At 33.6% G+C, this 24,733-nt stretch overlaps 1 long non-coding RNA gene across 5 annotated transcripts in view; it reads right to left on the bottom strand.

Moving 5' to 3' along the window:
* Positions 1 to 520: 520 nt before the first annotated feature.
* LOC118184569 (uncharacterized) overlaps positions 521 to 24,733 on the bottom strand; it is a 46,568-nt gene continuing 22,355 nt past the window's right edge. For 4 of the 5 annotated variants that reach the window (XR_004757452.2, XR_015039149.1, XR_004757453.2 and 1 more), the window contains 3 exons: positions 18,963 to 19,063; positions 9,994 to 10,081; positions 521 to 1,755 (listed from right to left, as the gene is read on the bottom strand). This is a non-coding gene — a long non-coding RNA (uncharacterized LOC118184569). Of the gene's footprint in view, positions 1,756 to 9,993; positions 10,082 to 17,324; positions 17,574 to 18,962; positions 19,064 to 24,733 lie in introns of all 5 variants that reach the window. The other variant, XR_015039151.1, reaches the window with a different exon arrangement.

Genomic DNA, 24,733 nt, shown 5'->3' with positions numbered 1-24,733 from the left:
AGTATGCAACAGGCTGCATGCCATCTGTAGGCCTTAGTTTGTCCATGCTGTCTTATTTGATTTCACACATTTTGATGCTTAACACACATCAAAAGTGATCCAAAAGTTATAAATGCTTAAAACATTTGCATTCCAGTGAATTTGCAAAGAACAAATTTGCAAATTTGTGATGGAGTTTTGATTTGAAATATATAAGGGAATATTTTCAAAATAATAACTATTCTAGTTTTTTTATTATATCTTATATGTTGCTGTACCTTGAAATCCTGATCATAAGTTCCTACATTTTAACTAGATTTGATTCGATCCTCTCACAGTTAAGAATTATGTTAATCCAGCTATTATGACCATTACAAAGCAATATTCTTAAACTAGAAGAGAGGCAAGTATTGGATTTTGTGTCATTTATGAAGGATGAAGCCTCATGCTACACTGCTTCAAACTTCCAAATCTTTGGTAAAAATGGACTGATAACCCATTACTTTCAGGATTGCCATCCAGATCTCCAAACCTGAAACAGTTTTTTTTTTTTTTTTTTTTTTTTTTTTTTTTTAATATATATGAAGCTACTTCAAGACACTGGTATAGAGAAATTAAGTATAAAGGATCTTTAAGTACAAAAACAAAGGTTATCTACCCAAATTGACACCTGCCAACAGAAAGCCACGGGCTATGAAAAGAATGAAGAAATTACTGTGATCAAAGAACAATTGCAAGATTTAGAGTACACGATTAGCAATCGCAGAAATAGCTAATAATATACCCTTTTTTAGCCCATACCTTTTTATTCTGATAATGCCTTAAAATCTAGGCAAAAAAGATGGAACAGTTTTTTGTTCGAGAGAAGAATTTACACTGACTTAACACTAACATTCTTTTGACAAGAGTTGAGCTACACGGTTTCCTCCAGTTATATTAGAGTAATATTAGAATAAATAAGATCTTAAAAGTTAACTCAGATGTCATCTTAACTGAGTATTGAAACAGCAATCCCTATTTTATATTGCAGATGTCTAGATTACCTTTTAAATAGCACAAATATAAGCTTTCAACACAATAGAAAAATTCAGAAATTTTTTATGTGCAAACTAGCCAGACAACTTATGTTCAGATGACAATCAAGTTCTTTTGATATATACTGCAGTAAGCCTATGTGGATGGTTAAATAGTGCTTAAATACACTATCCTGATTCTGGCAGATCTAGACGTAGTTATGGTACATGACAGAATCCTGGGGATATCACTACAGGATGGAAAAAATCAAGGTTTAATATCAGATACTGTGATAGTCAATTTCAAACACTACTCCAATAGCAAAAGCAAAATCCCAAAAAAGATTAGAATTAACATTTAATGCACTTTCTTTCATTAATGCACATTTAATTTCACCTGAAGATTGAAATCGGCGTTTTGCCAGTTCAGGAAATAGGAAGAAATCGCAGGGTGCGGGATCAGGTGAGTAAGGAGGATGAAGCAAAACAGTTGTTTTCCCAAGAAAGACATTGACGAGTAGGGATCATTGAACAGGAGCATTGTCATGCAATAACACCCATGACTGCTCAGCCCAAATTTTTTGTCTCTTCTTCCGGAATGACTCATGCAAACGATGCAGGATTTTGATGCAGAGTTCTTTGTTCACAGTGCGTTCTTCAGAGATAAATTTCAGATGTGCACTGCCCTGGATATCGAAGAATACCTCTAGACATTTGCACATAGCTGTAAAGTATCACAGTCCACCTGCATACACTTGTTGCCCTGAAGGAAAAGAAAACAGTGAGAAAAGGAAAACTTATAAGAAAATAATGTAATAAATGAAACAATAACATACACACATGCACAATACCTACTCACGTACTTTTCCTCTAGCTTTTTCAATGTACAATTTGGAAATTTTCAATTCATGGCAGCAGCATGTAAAGCAAGGATGGAAAGCAAAGTATAAGGTTGAAGTAAAAAAGAATAATTTCAATAACTATAATCAAATTCTTCAAAATATAAAATACAATAGCTCAGCTAGTCATATGCACATTTTAACCCGATGAATTTAACTCCTTTCCTCAGAAATAAAATACACATAATTTTCCCCTCTCAGTAGTCAAGAGACAAATTAAGTAAAACTGGAAGTGAGGGAAAATGCAATACAGTAATTATTAATGATCAGTTAATACCCATAAATTAACTATAAACAAATATTTATAGTTATACAGCAAAGCAAAAACTTCAAAGTTTTTATGCCCACAATGTGGGAAATTCTGCTATATCCTTTACTATGAGGTAATATGAATGGCAATGGAAAAGCAATAGAATTCTTTGAAGAACATATTTCTTGCACAATACCATAAATTCTATTAAAAGTATATTAGGATTTAAAGGAGGGGCGAATGAATGCCCAAATCAAAATTCTAGAGCAGATCAATGCAAAAACAGAAGAGAAATGGAAGACTACAATCTGGAAAAAGTTTTCCCAGATGAAATTGTAACAATATAAAAATTAGATATTATGTATGAAATCAGTTTATTTTATAATTCTCATATCCTGCTATAAATAATCATTACAAACATTAATACTCTCATTTCTTAAAAATAATATATCATTGCATCATATCCCAAGCATTTTAGCAGAAATATTACTTTACAGTGTTAAAGTTACTGCAGCAGTGTCTTTCCTCTTATATCAAAAGGCTAAAACGGGGTAGTGGTACCAGGGATGGAGCTAAATATTTTGTTGCCCAGTGCAATCTTGGCAGATCCTAATTTCTACTATCCAGTGATCTTCCTAAATTCTAAAAATGTAGCTGCTTCCAGCTTCTCCTAAATTCTAAAAATTTTGCCATCCCTAAATTCTGCCGCCTAGAGTTGCCCCATCGGTTGCATTGTCTCTGGAGGCAGCCTTGAATGGTATGGAAGATATTGCAGCTATCTATCTGTCTTAGAACTATTTATAAAATATTGGCATACTGAGCTCCAAAAAGGATTTTCATTAAACAATATAATTTTCAATAAAATTCCTAAATGGAAACTTCTTGTACATGTTAAGCAGATTAAAACATGACAATTGGATTTCTTTTCAATAAATTAAAATCAACTTTCGTCCAAGCTATACTGCATTAACACCTTTTTAATATCCCTTGATAACTGCCAGCTGCATTAATACTGACTTTTATGTATTTTTAATGAAATTTTATCCCTTTTAGATTACTTCAGACTTATAAAAGTTTTCAACAACTTTTAAGGCTCAACAGATTTAAAAAGACAAATATGTTAATAGCTGATGATTTCCTTTTTTCACAGCAGATTATAAAGATACATAAGATTTTGTTTTAAAGACCACTTGAAAATCTAAAGCTGAATTGCTTATTATCATTAATATCAGTTTAATATTTAAAACTGTTTCTAACGACACAACCGTAAACTGTGCTTTGCTTCTATAGAATATTGACAAAATTAAACCTGAATTATTTTATTTATATATTATACTTTCAGCTACTTTCCTCACATTCTAAGCTTACCTGAATTCCAAATAAATATTCCCACATAACTCATTTGCTGCTGCTCATGCACTGGCCAATGATTAGGGTTATTGCTGATCACTATTATTAGTTTAATATTTAAAACTGTTTCTAATGACACAATCTTTGTTTAAACTAAGCCTGTTATGCTTCATATAGGAATAAGTAGTTAAATCAAGAGGAATTCAAATTCTCAAAATACACATTTTTTAAATAATCTTCTGTTCTACACTGACACAGCATAAATTTTTAATTTCTACCAAAATATTTGATTCAATTCTTCTGTATTTTCACAGTTTTTCACTCAAAAATAGATGACCGCTTTACTTTTCACTTTTCTTTGCTTTACTTTTCATTTTTCTTTCACTCAATAACAGAACTGTTTCAAAACTCTAGCTGTCTAATTCTTTCTTCTCTTTACATAGATTAAAACACTGCTCTGCGATAGCTGAAAAAAAAAAAAAAAAAAAAAACCACAAGACAGAATTCCAGAATATAGCTACTTCGCTATATACTTAGTAAACTTCTACAGAACATGGTATTTCTTCCTAACTTTCATATTTAAAACAGAACCTTCGTACTATCAAACCTAAGTCACATGCAGTAAGCAATATTTCCATAACATTTATTACTCTGTCTTTAGCAATCATTTACTTTATTCTCTGCTCATTTTCATACCCTTCAGATCATGAAAGTGATTCTAAGATCGTTAAAGAAAATAAGGCAGCAAAATATAAAACAGAACTAGATTATGTACACAAACCATATAAAAGAGATAAAGACTACATGAAAGGATAATAGACATCACTAAAGATAAGTTATAATTACTGAAAACTTAGAGAATATATATATTTTATGAGCAGTTACAAATACAATGATTATGAAAATGTTTAATACTATAGCGATCATGACAACTAAACAGATGTTTGTACCACGAAGCATTTCAAATATCAAAATCTACTGCACAACAGCTCTTTTGCAATAATGGTAAATATCCGACTACGATGTAACAGATTCAGGATCAAATTTCAAGGTCATATAATGTCACCAATAACATCAGGACACAGTACTTCTCACCAGTGCTAAAAATATATGGCAACATGAGCCAGCAACAACAGAGTGAGAAGCATAGACAAGCCTCATGCCTCAGGACCACCCAATATTTTATTGTAATGATTATCTTCAAAAAATAAATCAACACAATTAATTAAATATTCAAGAAATGTCTAAAAATCTTGCAAATATTGTCAAAACATACCTCTAATGTTTGAATGTGCTATTTTATCCTGGCAATTCAGCAATTTTCAAAAGCATAGTTGAATTTCAGTGGCTGAAAATTGCTATGGATGTATATGTCAGTACACAGATACTGAATGTTAACCACTTGCGCTATGACTAAACTTCACGGTTGCGGTGCCGTGCGCTACAATATAAGAAACGGTAAAGTGTCTCATTTACGCCGCTCCGCGTCTGTGAGTGCAATCCATAGCTGTAACTCGAGAAATAAACAATCTCGTTGTTAGGCAACGTGTGCACCATGTTATTTTCATTTTTACGATAAATGCCTATCGACGTGGTGTTCACATCTCTCGCGGTTTGAGACAAAAGCATCTCGACGTGTCTTTTTAGCGCAAGTGGTTAAACAGCCAATCATGATTAACTATCCCAACACATGCTAACTAGACAGTCGTTGCCAGCACTCTGAAGGGTTGGAGAAGGTTCATTTAAATGCTGATACAAAGTGTTTATAACTTTTACAGAATAATTTTTCACAATATATGTGTTTCTATGAAAGAAGATGAATGACAAACAGAAAGTGCTGGCATGCTGTCGGACATATTGAAGCAGGACAGTAAATCAAATGTTTTTTTCCTCAACTCATTGTTATCTGCCCAGTGTCGAAGCAATTCCAAATAAGTCATCTAGACACCTGGGCCCAGTCTACCAAACCACTTCTTCTGAAGATTTGTATATTGCTATAACAGCCAAGCAGAATCGAAGAATGACCTCCACAACTGTTACATTCACAGCTGTACTGTCACTTGGTAAGACCATATTCAACTAACTGCCTAATCTTGGCTCAAGATAAAAATGGTGTCCTCAATATCTCAATCAAATTATCTCGGATTGGCACAGCTTTCTGTTCATGGATAAGATCCACTTTGTCCTGGAATCAGATATGCATGTAAGGGTCAGGACAAAAAGCAGCACATGGAATCAGATCCAGAATATCATTGAATGTCACACATTCAAAGATGGCAGCATCATTGCAGGTTGGAATTTCAATGGAATATCGCAGCCAGTCGCACATCTTTAAAGAGATGGTTCTGTGATTACTGCACAGTGTCAGAATAGAGCTCTATACCCTATTATGAAACTCTGCTGCAGTACTTATTTGATTCTGATATCCTCCTTATGGATGATAATGCCATTCCCATCAAGCCAACATCATTAATGAGTATCAGGAGAGTGAGAGCATTTCTCATATGGAGTAGTCACTGTAATCCCCCCAACTTTAATAACACTGAAAATCTTTGAGATGCTTCGGGTCTGCCTTCTCTACATGTTTACCTCCTCCAGCCAATCTCAGATGGAAGCTGCCCTAATGGAGAAATGGCCATTTATAGCATCTGCAATGGTTGATTATCTCATTGAAAGCAAAGGCAATAGCTGTAATACTAGTGTGAAAGTCCAGGATGGTTGTGTACCTTATTAAAGTAAATTTTGCTATCTTGTCTTTAGCTTCAGTTCCTTTAATGATCCATATGCACAATCATCATATAATTTATGAAAATTAAATATTGTATTCATCTTTGCATGTAACACTTGTTTTTTTAATGCATAAATACATTTGCTACCTTCATGTACAATTTGGTGTTACTTTTTGATTTTTGTTGATTTTACCATTGCATGTTTAACTTTTGGAAGTGAGTGTAAGTTATCTCAATGCAGAATAAAAATACTAATAAAATATACCAGTAGCAGCCAAGTACTGTACACTTAAAAAATAATTTGTGTTTTGAGGCTACACAATATGCTATGGTTAGCAAGTATTTGGAATGATGTCCTGGAATAATATTAGGTGCCTCCCTAATAAAGAGGTCACCATATCTGGCCTTAGGAGAGGCTGATTCTGGCATAAGCAAGTGCCTGCCATTGGAAAAAAAACCATTTATTTAAAAATACTTGTGCTTTTAATTTCAAATAATATTTGTATGAAGACAGTGATGAAATGATCAGAACTATTTTACTTATCAAATGCCTCGCCATTCATCATCAAGGTCATTAGGCAACGGGCTCTCCAATACTTCTTTACAATACAGTCCAAACTCTTAAGTGCAGAGCACATGTCCAGATGAGCAGCATCAATGACTTGTCCAGAATCACACAAAGCACATAGCATCCATGATTTGTCCAGAATCACACAAAGCACATAAAGGTTAGACAGTCAGATTAAAACGAAACAAATGAGCAAAGGCAGTCATATCCTCAATAGTATAAACTCAGACACAGCAGTAGCACAAGCAGAGTCCGAGACGCAGTAGGTTTTTAATAGCACCCTCCATGACTTATTTTCAGTAGCACTAACAGCAGCATTACAAAATGATTTTTTTTATAAATCCTATTTATTTCAAGTTTAGCACAGTGAAGAGATAGGTCTCTGAAAGACTTTTGGAGGATATCGGTACCATTTTTTGCCAAAAGGTCCGCCATCTCATTTCCCCAAAGGCCACAATGTGATGGTACCCACTGGAAAGCAACTTTTGTCTGAATTCTGCTCAACAACTCCCTGTAGCTCTGGTAACGAGCACTTTGTTTTATTAGGTTACTTGCTAAGGCCTGCCTGAAGAACAGAACTTGAGTCCGATAAAATTAAAACCCTATCAAGAGAAGAGAGACGGGCAAAAAGCTGTTGACGGGCCAAATAGATAGCCTCGACCTTACCGTCAAAATGGGTTGTATGAGAGCCAACATGAAGGTAAAAGGAAAACAGATCACAGAAGACACCAGCACCACTGCCCGGGGTGAAATCTAAAAGGGAACCTCAGTGTAAATATGAAGCCATTCACCAGGAGAATAGTGAGTATAATGGTTTCCAAAGCTATGGCACAAAGAGCAGTTGTGAATAGGTCATTTTTTCTCCCATTCTCAAATCCAATCTGACATCGAGAACCATAAACACCAGTACATTTATGAGAGTTAACAGTTCATATTGTTAATGGCATTATATTGAGCATTCTTTTGGGTACATTGAATGAAGCCCTTCTGAGTCTTTAGATTACATACTCTGTTACAATAGCATTCCTGCCAAATAGAAATATTTCAAAGTCTAGGAAGTCTACTATAAAGTATAGATGCATTCCTCTGAACTAGGTTAGTCATTGGCTGCAGGTCATAAAGCAAATGCATAGGAAATACAGAAGTAGTTTTAACACCTCCAGTGATCAAGCATAAAGCTTGGTTTCAGAAAATATCATGCATACTCAAGACTCTATCTGAGGCAGAAACCAGACTTCATTGCAATAATTTAAAACCTGCTGGACATAAGTCTTAAAAGTAGTGTTAAGAATAACTCTCCACATCCCCATTTAGCACCAGCTAGTCTCTTAAGAAGGGGTGTCTCTTCCTGACTTTTTAGATGACATAATCAACATGCTTAGGCAACAATTTGTTATCAAAGATGCAACCTAAATAAGTTGAAACATCATTATGCTGCAAGGGAGAACCTGTATAAACAAGATCAGAAATGAAAGCTGTCTAAAATAAAATACCGACTGGTAGTCTTCTCCAAGTTTATAGTCATATTATTCACCAAACTCCAACTCTCCAGCCTCTCAAAAGACTTATTCAGGACAGTGTTCAGCTTGGATTGATTATCTTTAAGTTGCACAGCACCATATAGCAAGATCATCTGCAAAAAGAGCAGCGTTGGCCAAGCCGTCAGAAGTCAAGATACTCGATAGGTCATTAATAAACATATTAAATAAAATAGGGCTGATCACTGTGTAGAGACATTAGGATTTTTTGGAAGCCAGAGAGATGAAAAATATGCAACCGTCTTCACCAGGAATCGAACCACGGACCTCTGGAATACCGGCCCAGCGTGCGGAACCACTACACCATGAAGGCATGCTAGGGGAGTGGGAGAAATACCTTATATACTCCCCTTTTGAAAGAGCGACTAGGGTTTTAGGGGACCTAGTCGCCAAATCCTGGGTGCGGAGAATCATCATCCACAACCCTTTCAGTTCGGGCACCACTTGTAGAGTCATTAGGTTAATTGGAAGCAGAAAAGATGAAAAGTATGCAACCGCCTTCGCCAGGAATCAAACCACGGACCTCTGGAATACCGGCCCAGCGTGCTGAACCACTACACCACGAAGGCACACTAGGGAAGTGGAAGAAATAGCTTATAACTGTACCCTGTACAAAGTCAGTTTCACTTTGTTTAAAGTTGGGCACAGAATCACCAAAACGAGTGGTGCAGAAATGTTGGCAAAGAAATTATCAGAACTATAAAAATATATATTCAGAAATTTAGTCAATAATTATAAATTTTGTTAGCTTAGTTGCATGCTGCAGATAAAGACCTCATATGCAGGCTATAGATATCTGAGTGTAAGCTACACAAACAAAAAGCTTGCACTCGGATATCTCTGTTTTAACTTCAGGAACAAAATGTTTTCATTTCAAGCATAAAGATGAATATATTATTCATTAAAACAACAATATTTACTTGACACAGCTACATAAAACAGCCAATCAAAATTTTCATGTGAAAAACTACAGAAAAAAAGTATCGCAACACATTTATGTTTTTGTGATAGTTATTTACATTCTCATCAACCATTTTTGACACGTAAAAACTGACACTTTGAAATGTGATTTCGCACTAAAAAGTGAAAAGCATAGTTCTATAATGCTTTCAAAACTTTGCCTCTGATTAATGTAATCCAAATTAATCCTTAGTAAACCAGTTTAGTTTTTGTAAAGATGGTTATAAATTAAGTGCTATTTCATCAGTTTCCCCTTGTAGTTTTAAAAAAATGGTTAAAATTTGATATACTGGCATAAAAAAATACGCGTGTTAATGAATATGATATAGGATTTTATTTAAAAATGGATAACAATGGTGCAATGTGAAAAACTGCGCGTTCATATGCTATATTCATGACTTGTTGGTTATCTAATTAAAGAGTGATCTGTTCCTTCAAACTTCCACCAAAATAACTGAAGCAACTTTGGTAAAATTTCTGCCAACTTTAAATCCATAAATACCTTTTTCAAAATCACATCTGAATAAAGATTAATATACGAAAGAATATGACAATCAAATCATCACACATGCCAAACAATTACCTTGCAATCAACAAAATTAAAAGTTTTAAAATTAGTAAACTCCTATATAAATATTATATTCTAGAAGAAAGCAAAAAAGGATATATTTCTAAGAAAGAAACTACAGCATGTTTTCACGATTTACCATTAGCTGACTCCAGATGTGTAAATATTCATGGATTTATGTAGCTGTAGCTTGCATAACCTCAAAGAAAGTAATCCTCAGCATAATTCTATAGAAAGAAAAACAGGCATTATTAATTTACAATACATGGGAATGGCATAAAACATATATAGTATACAACAGTACATATGTAAGATAAAAAAAAAAGTAAATCAAAATTCCATTTTTAATTTTCAAAATTAGTCCATGTCACATAATTCATGCAAAACACTAATGAAACACATATTTACACAATGCTTTAACCAAAAGGGCACAAATGTGATCAAGAATAAGCACAAAGACTGTACTGCACAATTCATGTTAAAAACTGCTTCTTAAGAGATAAAAGTGCAGGAATGGTCATGACTGCTAAGATCTTTTATGCATCATGACACCTCTACCACATATTCTCTTCTGCAGCGTCGATTTCTAAATGTGAACAAGAACTGAATCTTCTCCTCACCAGAACTACAATATAGCTAGAACTACAACATAGCTTGATTAATGCTTTGAACAGAGAATCATTTTGCATACCCTTTTCTCAAAATCTGCATAACCTTCTGGAGGGAAAGCGCTCGTGATTAAGTACGAAGTGATAGAACAGCACTTACAGAACATCCCTGAAAGATACGCAGCTCTCAAATGTGAATACAAAAATCTGTGACAGTCATTTTAATATATAAACAGCTGTGAAGAGCTTTACTCCTTCGACAGCTCAAGGTAAGCTAAAGTTAGTCATACATAGCACAAGGGCTGAATGCAAGCCCTTTAGTGGTTCAGACAGTGGAATCAATTTCTAAACATGCATTCCACATCTCCAATATTGATTAACAATAATGCAAAGTTACAAGCTATGAATAAGAACAATAATAGAAAGAGTAGACTCTCTTCTTCAAATCAAATATAACTCTTGTTCTGATACAGCCACTAGGAATAAAAGATCAGTTTACATTTACAATAATGGGATAACAAACAAGTTCTGTACACTTGGCAGCTTGGAACTTCTATGTGCATTCATTTTATATTATACACAGAATGATTGCAATGGCATGACCACAAAGGAATGAACTTGATCATAACGGCAAAGAACACTACATTTTCTTATGAAACTAAAGGGGTATTTCTCCAACCTTCCTAGCATGCCTTCATGGTGTACTGGTTCTGCACGCTGGGCTGGTATTCCAGAGGTCCACGGTTCGATTCCTGGTGAAGCCGTTGCTAAGTTTTCATCTTTCCTGCTTCCAAAAATATACCTAATGTCTCTACAAAACTACCTTGCTGAAGGACATTTTTGGTTTGGCTTAGTTGATTATGGCTTTCTGCTTAAGGAAAGGGATGCCTTTGTAAAGGACTTTCTAAGGGAAACTGGTTTGTACAGTCAAAAGTCGTTAATCCGGACTCGTCGGGACTTCGGCGATTCCGGATTATCGTTTTTTCCGGATTATAGATCATCAGTTTAAATCTCGTAAGATGGCATGAAGAAATTCAAAAATTAAAAATATGAAACTGTAATTTATGAAATAAAGAACAATTATGATCTAAAGGGTAACAAAATTTACAAAAAAAAAAAAAAAGCTTAATATTTATTTGTTTACTTTATTAAACATTTCTATCAATGTAAGTTGTTTAAGTTGTTTCGTTTTATGTGATAATACTTTCTCTTTAATTCTATAAACAGACATAATTTCTTGTTCAGTTACAAAGTTCCGCTGTTCAAGTCCTATAATTGCGGTGTCGAGAATATCGACTAATTTGTCAATCGAAATTGTTTCGTTTTCGATAACGTCTGTGTCACTTTCTTCACTATCGGAAGCGATATTTTCTGGATCTAGAACCATACTACGGATTTTACTGTCCGCTAAATGATTGATGATTGGGGCACTGTCGTCGCAATGAAAAACTTCTCTTATATCATCTTTCATTTATTACCACATTTCTTTACAAAATCCAATAACTGAAAAATTTCACCTTTAGTTTGCGATGCCCCAAAACCTTCAAATTCGCGGCTATCATCTTCATCCTCCTCACCATGAAATATGCATGGAGGTAGGAAGTAAGATGGAGTCGCCCTAAACCAGTTTCTCCCGTACCCTGCTCTGAAGCACTGGCGATCGCTACGTGGTGACCAAAACATTGGGTCATTTACCATTAAGATCGGATGTAAATATTTTGTAATTACATCGTAAATATACATATAAATGTATATATTTTCTTTTTCTACAACACTTCAGAGTCCTTAGTATGTGAAAACAACATATTTTTAAACATCATTTCATTCTGAACGGAATTAAATGCTATACTTTTCACAGGACAGTTTTCTCAGAATGGTTTAATTTGAATGAAATATTTTCACAAGTTTTCGTTAATTACATTAGGAAAAAAAAATAAGGTAATTCGATTTATTCGGTTAAGGTACAAAAATTAAGATCAAAGTTTATTGTATTATTAATATTAAAATTATGCATTATTTCTTTTCTATTTATAGAGCTTCTTCCTAAAATACTTTCTTAAATATGACATGATTTTTTGGATTCTGAGGTATCTTTTGAATCAAAAAACGTAAGTCAATTTATAATTAATGCTCTATACGGTTCACTTTAAATTAGAGAATTATTAGGAATTAGAGAAACACTTTAAATAAGTATTTCGCTAATTCCTAATAATTAAATAGATATTAAATAGTACTTGACTTTTTCTGAACATTTCTGAAAGGGAATAAAATAAATTTTTTTTCAAGTATTATTTAAAACTTGTAACTGAGTTATTATAAAATGTAAGGGGAATAATTCTTTTAATTATACTTATCAGATTTTTTTTTACCCTTCATTTCAACAATACATATTCCAAAACTCTTTAATACGTTCTTAAGTGCGCATCTCCATAGCATTTGCTTTCCAATACCTTTTAACAGATTGCTTTCCAATATGAACAATTCTTGCTTAAATAGTTTTATAACGTACTTGTCAACAGGATTTCAATTTATGTTTACAATTCAATATTAAGGTTATTATATATTTAGATAACATTTATAATCATTATAAATTAGATACATTTAATAATTAGATTTCTTCACAGCACTTTCACAGTTGTTTATAAGTGAATAAATTCTTCATTTCAAATACATTTATAAATTTAATGAATATTTAAGTATTTTGTCAAAGGCAGATACATGTTTTTTGCAAGCACATGCATAAATACCCATTCATATTTCCTATTTATCATTTCCGGCATGTGCAAATCTTTAATTTCTGTGCATTCACTATATTTTTCGTGTAAAGTAATTTACACTAATTTAGCATACACCCGAAAGTTTTACATAAAAAATATATATGAATATAATTTGAATGAAAATTATAAGTATTATTTTTAATACCCACTCAAAGGTCAGTTTTTCTTCAAAATTTCTCCACGATGGCATCTCTCTCTTTAGGGAGATAGCCCTTGCATGCGTTACTCTATTTAATAAAAACTTAATCTGACCTATGTGCCTAATTACAAATATTTTAACATACATAATTTTATATTTATAAAACGTGTAAGCCCAAAGTGATTATTTTTCATATATATAAAATTAAAACGATGGGTTTAAAATGAGCAGCAGTAAAGCCTCTCCTCTAAAAAATTTTAAAAGGTACATGTTATAATAATATATGGATGTGAAAAAAAATTGTTTTATTTAAAACATTTTGACGTTTGGAAAATAAAATAAAAGTAGCGAATACTCTATCAAGGGTATCGAAAGACGTATACAATTTTAAATGTACCGTAAGGTATTTTTCATTCTTTAAGCATAACATTTTTCTTAAAATCTATATTTTTGTAGTGCAACAGCTTATAATTTTATAAAACAAATTCATAATCAAAATCGCTGTTGTTAGTTATCGAAAAATAACCAAGATGTGATTTTTGCGTAAATGTCACTAAACTTTACAAATTGCTATTATCAATCACACTATGAATGTTTCTTTCATGCGAAAGTGTCCCTTTTTTCGATTTCTATGGAACTGTCGTGTGTCGAAATACTATCAGAATCTTGTCAAGCGAGCTTCTGAATGTAAACAAAGAATGCCCCATATGGTGACGTACAATTTGGAGGGAAGAATAACACGGATACATTATCTTTCACTAAAACTTTAAGTGAAGTATGCGCCGAACAGTTATCAACAATCAGAACTATTTTTGAGTCATCAGGTAAACCAACCGAATTCAAATGTCGCCGAGCCTTGGGTATAAAATGATTTTCAAACCAATCATTCATCAACACTTGTGTCATCCATGCTCTTTTATTTGCGCGATATATAACAGGGAAAATCGTTACTCCTTTAAACGGTCGAGGTCGTGAATGTTTTCTGATTACGAAAAGTTTGCACTTGTGCGTTCCTGCAGCATTTGCGCACGCTAAAATTGTTAGTCTCGCTTTGGAATCTTTGACACCAGTTGGAGCCTTTTCTGTAGAGGTTGCCAAGGTATTTCGCGGTACATATTGCCAGAAAAGACCAGTTTCATCAGCATTGTAAAATGTTCTGCAGATAATTGTTCAATAGTAATGAATTCAATGAATTCATCTGCAAATTGTTCAGCAGCTTCAGTATCAGCTGAAGATTTTTCACCAGAAATTTTTAAATGTCTTATACCATGGCGATTTTTAAATTTTGTTAACCAACCTGTCGAATATGTGCACTCTCCGTTTAAGTTCATTTCTTCATGAAATATTTTGGCTTGAGCCATTACCATTGGACCCGTCAATGGCACGCCATCGCTGCGACACTGTCTGACCCATTCAATCATCACTTTTAGCATAACGAACCCTTTTTCTGTTATTCATTGCAAGTGGGGTGTCGGAATCCACAAAAAAAATCAAAAAGTTCCTTTTTCTTTTTCTTATGTCATATACAGTTTAACTTTCCAATGTTATATTCCTTGCATAACTTTGAGACGGGTATGCCTTTATCCATTTTTTGAAGCAATTCCACTTTTTGTTTGATGGACATCGAAACATACTTTCGTTTTGTATATCCTTTGGAAGTTTCAACATCGGAAATTCTATTTGACATAATTGAAATTTCAAGTTTACTTTTATAAAATTGCTCTTAAAGTCTGCAAAAAATAATAAGCGGGATCCAATTCGAAGATTAAGGAACAACACAATCATTAACATTAACTGAAATAGATAATTAGATAATTTTAGCTTACACCGTCCGTTATACATTAAACGCGCAGGCGAAAACGTATTCTGCACTTGCGCACACGCATTTGCGCAGTCGTCAAGGTCTTACGTGCACGCGTAAAACGCCTGTGTGCATGTGCCAACGCGGCGCATGCGCAAAAGGTTTTTAGCTTTGAGGTCCGGATTATGGGTGTCCGAATTAACGACTTTTGACTGCATCCCCTTTAAACATGGGGGAAAACCCAAAAGTGACCATGCAGCCAGCCTCTCCACATGGAAGTCAAGCCAAACTACCAGTGTTCAGTGACTTTACTGCTCGGCCCTTACACATAAGAAAAACAGTCAAAACATAGCTCTTCTAACAATATGAACAGATCCACACATAACCTACAGGTATTTTTCCTGGCTTTAGACGCACAGCCAACAATCAACCCAAATGAGGTCTGCTCCCCATAAATATGACCAGATTTATTTGCACAGGGAATGTGGATATTGATATAAAGAGAATCAGGTAACCAACATCTCAGAAATATTCATCAAAGAAAAACCCTATAGTGTATATGGGGTAGTTTTTCTTTAAATGGATGCAGACATATCTGAGTACTGATACAAATGAGTAAAAAAAATGAGATGAATAGAGAAAATTTTAATTCTCATGTGAATGCAATATACATGATATGCACAGATTGGTAGCTTGATTTCTCAATCTACTTTTCATTGAGACATCATCATGAATTTATGCATAGCTTAAAACTGCTTCAATTAATGGCTGTGACAGTCAACTGAGCTGAGATTCACATCCTAAGAAACATATCACTTTTTGACTAGCACAATTTTAAGGAGTGAACACTTAAAGTACTGCACCCTACTGCATTCTAATACAGTACAAAGTCTGTAATCCGGACCTCCAAACTACAAACTTTATGCACATGTGTAAACGCATCGCGTTTAATGTATAATGGACGGTATAAGCTAGGCTAAAATTATCTAAGGCATTTCAGTTAATGTTGCAGATTGCGCTGTTCCTTAAGCTTCTAATTGGTCTGCCTTATTATTTTTTGCAGACTGTTAGAACAATTTTATAAAAATTAAGCTTGAACTTTCAATTATGTCAAAAAGAGTTTCCAATTCTGGAGCTGCCAAAGGACTACGCCAAAGGACAAAGCGAAAGCATGTTTCGATGTCCATTAAACAAAAAGTGGAATTGCTGCAAAAAATGGATAAAGGCTTATCCCTCTCAAAATTATGCGAAAAGTATGGCATTGGAAAGTCCACTATATATGACACAAGAAAAAGGAACTTTTTGAATTTTTCGTGGAAGCATCTTAAATAACTTACATTGAAAGAAATGTTTAATAAAGTAAACAAATAAATATTAAGCTTTTTTTGGAAATTTTGATACCCTTTAGTTCATAATTGTTCTTTATTTCATAAATTACGATTTCATATTTTTAATTGTATAATTTCTGCATGCCATCTTGCCAAATTTAAACTGATGATCTATAATCCGGAAAAACCCCTAATCCGGAATCGCCAAAGTCCCGATGAGTCCGGATTATGGACTTTGTACTGTATATTTGTACACAGTGTCTTTATGTGCTAATTTTCTGGACATCTTTCTAGTACAAAATAGTTCTATTTATAATGAATTTTCTCATTTTTGGTACTTTTATGTTATCTGGTGTACTATTTAGTTTACATCACTGTTCCAGTTCCCCACATAAATTCAATACTCCCCCTTCATCTAAAAAGCCTTGATTTGTGCTTTCAAAGCATGAAATTGTACTCTAAAAATTATTCCATTTAAAGCCATTTTAAATACATTCTTCTTCCTTCATTGAAACACAACAGAAACCTTTCTTGATTTTCTACAATTTTACGATCCCAGCTCAAAATGTGCAATAAATAACTGAAAATATATAATAATTAGTAGTCTTTAACAAATGAACATACAAAATTTCATAAAATATCCCTTTTTTTCAAATGATGAGTGAATGAAAAGTTAATAGGTTTGCCCAATGTATACATTTGGGCATATCATACATGAATACCTTCACAAAAATTATTAAAACCAATTTCACACATATTTTTCATAAAATCTATTTTAAAGTAAAACAAAAAAACAAGAATACATTTTTTCAAATACCTGGATCCATAAACTCAATTATATGTGAAGGAAAATTGTACATTATTTTATATATCAGTAGATACCAACATGTATTCAAAACTGCATGCCACTTAATACTTGTTCTTTACGTATACATTAACAATATTGAGACACTGTACACATGTAGCAATATGGTATTCTACGTGTAGCAATATGGTATTCTAAAAGTATCAAGTAAAAAATTCCTTAAGGAAATATCTGTAAGAGGAAGCTTGCCTACAAACGCCCCTGAAAAGGATACAAAGAAAGAAATTACTTGCTTAAGAATAAAACTAAATAGGTATTAAAACATTGATTCATTGGCGAACAATATTACTATGCAAAATTAACAAAAGATTAACATATGGTACTTTTATAATCAATAATTTATATTCCATTGTTTTTTAATCCAGGCAAGAAAATACAGAAGTGACAATGAATTACAGAAAAGATGCAGACATATTAAATATCATGAAACTGCTAAAACCTTTAAGACAGTCGCTTTAAAAACACTTTAGATTCAAAGCGTGCGTATTAATAGCAAAGATAAACAAATAATACCACAGCTCTTGTATATCACTCTATCACAACTGACTGAAAGCAGATAAAATGAAAATACAACACTCATTGTTGAAAATTTGCAATTCTTATTCTAGAGTGATTATATAATGCTTTGTCACTATTACAAGCCACAATTAACAATTCTTTCCCTTCTATATCCTTTAACCCCAAATTCAGGATTCAGCTATCATTTTAACCTGAACTCTGTTAAAAAATTTCATTTTATCATTCCTTTAATAAAACATAATCATATCCAGCCTTTTTACAAATTTTTATTCAGCATTACTTTTCATACATTCATTAACCCCAACTCGAAAACAAAATCAACCAACAAAAGGTTAAAATAATGAAAAAAGGACTTTTCAATACTGTACGAATATAATTTCTTGTAGCCTTAAAATGTAAACACTAGTTAATCATCCCACTGATCAGTCCTTTCTCTCTAAACTCAAATTCCCATAAAAAGTAGGCTGTCAAATTTTAATGAGAAAAAAATGACTAAATGAGCTGCCAATAGAATTGTGTAATGAGTAACAGACTAATAACCTAGATTTTTTAAAACTTCTATTTCCCAGAATGTATAATTTTCTAAATGTATTGCGCAACATTCTATTTCTACATGTTTTCACAAAGTTTCCAAATAAAAATTAAATTACTTTTGAAAATTTATTACTTATTTATTACATTAAATATAAAGATATGTCCACAAAGTAAATATAAGATATTTTCACAAAGTTTTTTTTTTTATTTTCCCAGAGCGTAAAGCAAAAAATCACAATATATCACCACCTGTAACAAATTTCAGAATTTTAGAATTGAAATTAGTATATGTGATGTCATTTATTATATAGTGATCCTCATAAATTTTAGTAGTAACAAAACCTCTTAACTAGACCATTCATATATAAATTATTATCTATAATATTATTTTCTATTCATATTATTGACAAAACAGTCAGGTGTTCATTTGACATTGCTGATAGCAAACACTTTATTAATTTTAGTTATTTTTCCCTTGGAAGATACTGAAACATTAAATCAGAAGGAAGCATAAAATAAACATAATACACAACGCACCCTTTGAAACATAACAGTTGATTTGTTTTTGTCAATACAGCAAACCCTTTCTGGAAAAATCACATCTCCAGACGATTTTGGTTTTCAGTGGAGGTAATCATCTAGAAGAGTGATGTTCAATATTAATATTTATTTAGATTCTCAAAAATACAAGTCATTTTTAAAAGTAATCAACACAACAAGATTAGCCGCGTTTTAAAACATTAAGAAAAATTACCTCTTTTTATAAAAATTCAGTTTTTTTTTTTTTTTTTCCCTAATACACCATCATCAGTATTCTGATTGCTAGAACTTTCATTTTTACTAATTTTCATGTGTTTTCTTTATAAGTGTTATAATTATCTTCATCATTTAATTCCTTTAGTTTGTTTTCATGATTACATAAATTGATATATACAGGGGTTGGACAAAAATATGGAAACATCTTTAAAAAAACATGTTTCTTTGCTTAATATGGTGTAGGAAACCCGTTGGCATCCAAAACAGCTTGCAGTCTTCTCGGAATGGATAAATACAGTTCCTGTATGTTTGCCAAGGGAATATTATACCATTCTTCCTGCAAAACGGTGGCAAGTTCAGATAACGATGTTGGCGGTGGATAACGAGAATGCACTTTCCGTTCCAATGTAGACCACAAAGGTTCGATAATATTCAGGTCTGGTGACTGTGGTGGCCAGGGGAGATGGGACAACTCATCCTCGTGCTCAGAAAACCAGTCCTGGACAATGTGAGCTGTGTGAACAGGGGCTTCGTCATCTTGGAAGACACCATCACCATCGGGGAACAAAGTTTGTACCATGGGATGAACTTGATCGGCCAAAATGTTCACGTTAAGTCTTGGCAGTCATGTGCCCTGACACAGTTATCATGGGGCTAGCAGAGAACCACGATATGGCTGCCCAAACCATAACAGAACCCCCGCCATGTTTCACTCTTGGCAACAAGCAGTCTGTATTATAGGCTTGGGATATCGTTCTTCAGACGTAAACTCGGCCAGAAGTGGGAAACAATGTGAAAGAAGACTCGTCAGACCATATTACTCGTTTCCACTGCTCTATAGTCCAGGCTTTATGACTTAAACACGACCTTTTCCTGTTACGGGCATTAGCATCACTGATGAGTGGCTTCTCAATTGCAGCACGGCCAGCAATTCCCTGTTTATGAAGCTTCCTTCTAATTGTTTTGGTACTCACAGGGTTCGGTAACACAACATTCATTTCAGCAGTAACTTTTGCAGCTGTGGTCCTCTTATTTTTCGTCACAATTGCCCTTAATGATCGTCTGTCACGATCACTCAGGACACACTTTCATCCACGCTGTGATTTAGCAGATGATGTTTTTCCGCTTTTCAAATATGCGGAATAAATCTTCGATACAGTACCTCTTGAAACACTAAACACCTCGGCTACCTTGCTTACGGAAGCACCTACCATACGTGCTCCAACAATTTGCCCACGTTCGAAGTCTGTTAACTCTGACATAATGCAATGACAACCTCACACAACAGTACTCCGACAACAACTGAACTGTTTAGCACATTTACGAAGTTGTATAGGTGGCGTCAGTAGTCAAAAACGCCAGCGCCACCTACGTATTTCATTAAATTCAATCTTTCTTTTCAAACATGCATTTCATAAGGTGTTTCCATATTTTTGTCCATCCACTGTATCTTTGTATAACTGTCGTGTCTAAAACCATGGGAATACCAGGGTTTAAAATTTTGTAATGTATCTTTTTATAGACTCTCTTGATCAATTTAATTAAATTGTTTACCCCTGACATGATACAAGTAATAACACCATCAAATTTTTAAATGGTTCTAAGATTAATTAAATCCTATAAAACAATTTTCTGTAATACTTTGTATATATATATGTGTGTGTGTGTGTTAATCCAATGGCGGGCCGTCAGCCGACTTTGGTTTCGCCACTACTAAGGCCAGAAGTGGCAGTCACTTTATTATGGAGGCAGCTAATAGGTAGGCCGCGGTCAGCTTTCCAAACCACTATACCGTCTGGGTGGCTACATCATGTATATTAAGTTTTGGATTCTCCATCATTTTCTTACAACTTAATGATATTTAAAATGACATAACAAATATTAATGAAGCAAACGAATTCAAATGCTCAAACTTTAAGTATGATGTTATAAATCTGAATATCAGAATTAATGGCTTTATTATCGTATGCAATTTTTAAAACAACCCTATAATTTTCCTGATTTTACTTTTAAATACGCAGACAGAAAAGTGGTGTGACTGACTGCCATACGAAAAGGCCTGGGTTTGAATCCACGAGAAGGCAAGGATGTAATTTGTGAATTCCTTCACAGGAGGCAATGGTGGACCACCTTAAAGTGCCTCCATAATAAAGAAACCACAGCTTCTGGCCTTAGCAGTGGCCAATGCCTATTAACTATAAGAGCCCACCATTTTGGGGGGACTTTTAAATTATATTATTGTTTCAGAACTAGTTTCCACTCAGTAAACGTAACACACAGCATTAGAAAACAGTTATTAATCTGATATTCATATCAAATTATAAAAATCACAAGTAAACATTTATTAATTTTGTGGTGTATTGAGATAACAGGACTTGATCATAATCAAATGCACAACTGGCGAGCGCCAAGCGAATGTGAACCGGGGATAAGATTATGGAAAATGGTCATGGATTTGCATGCGTTTATGCGGAAGAGAATTTTTTTAAAAAATAAAGTGTTTTGTAAAATGAATAGATTGTTAGAAACAACAGTAATGTTCACCATTTTGTCCATTCATAAACTCATATTTCTACCTAAAATTTTAAATACAACCAAAAGAGTTTATTCTACCAAAATATAACTTCTTACAACTGTTGCCACTCAAAGCAAAACTCAAGGGAAAATAATATTACTATGAACAATGCTATACTTTACATATATGATGATAGCATGAGAAACTGGGGTCGATGGCTGCAGAAAAATAAAGTAATAAAAATAGAGCTTATACAAAAAGCTTTTCAGCTATCAGATATTCACTTTCATTTTCGAGTAGGGAATTTCTCGTAAACAGCTCAAGGTAAAAGTTTTATAGTCATTTTGCTTTTTCAGAGGAACTAAACATGAATCAGCTAGTTAACTGGAATGATAGAGCAAAATAAAGCCCCCCCTTTGTAGATACATTTACTCCACTTATTACTCCCAAAACTGATAATTTGAACCTTTCTGTTCAGTTCAAAACTACTGATTTTTAGTTTGTTTTGAAAAATGTATAGACTTTAAAAAAAACTTGCTGGCCTCTGATAATCCTTCTGATAAAAATTAAAAATAAGATAGCTATAAGATAAGACTGCTTCTGATAAGATAGTGTTAAAAACAACACTGTAAAACCATTTAAATCCTAAGCCACTTATAATAACAACCAGGCATGTATTTTTAAATTGAAAGCAGCATAAAGGGAAACTAATTAATGTGTATATGGCACAGTTATGATACCCCCCATACTGTGTGCTTTCGATCAGAATATGATAAATATGATGTTGTGGGATGTGTTTGTTAGTGGGCTAAGAGATAGGGCTATTCTAGATAGAATTTTTCAGCAGGATAATATCAGTTTAGATGATACTTCTGGCAATGGAGAAAGTGTTAAAAGGTACAAACAAAATAACGGGTAAACCAGTAGAAATTAAGGAGTTTAGTGTCAAGAATAAAGGTAAATGTAAGTCAGTTGCTCCAAAACAAAAGTTTAAAAAACAAAACTTTTCAGCTAAGAGTGTTAGAGATAAAATGTACTCATGATGCACAGGGAGTGGACCATGATAGAAATTCTTATAAACTTAAAGCAAATACCTGCCAATTTTGTAAGAAAATTGGGCATATTGAAAGAGCGAGCTATAATGTTAAAATTGCTGAAAGTAAGAAAGCAAGACAAAAATATATTGATGTAAGAAACAAAAACACAATTCCTATACATAGCATCAATTCCAGTGAGATAAAAGAAAAGGGAAACCAACCCATAATGGTCCAAGTGAACATAGAATGAAAACCGCTAGCAATGGAACTGGACATGGTGTGCAGTATCAGTAATGAACTGACCCTTTCCAGCACGCTACTCTTTAAAGTTGAAATTTTACGAAAAAAAATTGTAGGCAGTCTATTTAGGCCTAGGCGAGTATGCAGGTATACTTTTACAAAGATTGCACAAACCATTTCCATTTTGTGAGTATGTCCGAAGCGAACACACTGAGCCACACGAGCTGCGATAGGCGAGCATTGTTGTGAAGCACATATTACAGTAAACTACTTTGTCTATGATTTAAAAATAGTAGAATCTGATCTCTGTAGCAGATTTAGCATAACCCAGGGTGCACCATGGGGAGGCCTGCTACTCTACACCCCCCAAATAAAAACCGGGGGGGGGGGAACTCTCATTGCTTCGACAATGCTGAGGCCTCTCCGAGCCATTTACACAATTTTAATATTTATAAGAAAAATAATTAAAATACTATAATATTTACAATTAATTATTGACTAGAAAAAAATAATTATTAAATATATATACAAATAAAAATCTACAGAAATCAAAACTAAGCAAATTATGCACGATGAAAGCAAGAGAAAAAAAGGGTCTGCTCTCACTGAAAATCAAATAGCTAAGTGAAAACAAAGCACCAGGGTCTTCGAAACCCAAAACAGAAGAGAATAAAAACAAATATAAATAAATCTGCACTCTCAGCCTCCCCCATATTTGAAGCACGAGACCAGATTCTATGACTTGCTCCACATAACAGGCACTACCGTGTGTTCAGTCCGAAGACACCATACACTGAAGGCTTCACTATATGCAATACTTCAAAGATAAAAATTAAAAGTAATACAGAATAGGCAGATTAGCATACAAACAACAAAATTATATAAAGATTTTTTTCATTGATATTCTTTATAGTTAAAAAAAAGCTGAAACATTTCTTTGAAAAATTAGTATCTTTAAAAACAGAATAGAGTACAAAGTCTGTAATCCAGACTCATCGGGATTTTGGCGGTTCCGGATTAGGGGTTTTTCCGGATTATAGATCATCAGTTTAAATCTGGTAAGATGGCATGTAGAAATAATACAATTAAAAATTTGAAACTGTAATTTATGAAATCAAGAGCAATTATGATCTAAAGGGTATAAAAATTTACAAAAAAAAAAAAAAAAAAAAAAAGCTTAATATTTATTTGTTTACTTTAGCAAACATTTCTATCAATGTAAGTTGTTTAAGTTGCTTCATTTTTTTGTGCTAATACTTTCTCTTTAATTCTATAAACAGACATAATTTCTTGTTCAGTTACAAAGTTTCACTGTTCAAGTCCTGTAATTGCTGTGTCGAGAATACCGACTAAGTTGTCAATCGAAATTTTTTCGTTTTCAATAACGTTCTCTGTTACTTTCTTCACTATCGAAAGCGCGCATGGGTAAACGCTTTACTGGCTTTACGCACATGCGTAGCGGACGCCTGCATCAAACCCACATGCGTAAACGCATTACGCTGTATATCTCAACGTTAAGGATTTGCTTCTGTGGTCCTGCCATCTAAAGAGGGAATATTTTTGGAGTGTTCACACCGAACACACCGTGCCAAAAAGGTTTAAAAGAATTTCCGGCTAATTTTGAAAAACAAAATTCAAACTACAAGTCTAGTATTTAAAACATATAATGCAGAAAACTGATTTTAGGATTTACTACAGGTAATGTAGAATATAAAGGACAAAATAAAAACTTAAATCATTATACTGTTAAAGGAAACCTT

This window comes from Stegodyphus dumicola, chromosome X2, assembly GCF_044657685.1.
Source record: "Stegodyphus dumicola isolate Sdum_Otavi_A_Nest chromosome X2, ASM4465768v1".
Taxonomy (NCBI): domain Eukaryota; kingdom Metazoa; phylum Arthropoda; class Arachnida; order Araneae; family Eresidae; genus Stegodyphus; species Stegodyphus dumicola.
Note: the sequence above shows the minus strand (reverse complement) of the source record. Positions and strands in the feature narration are given on the sequence as shown.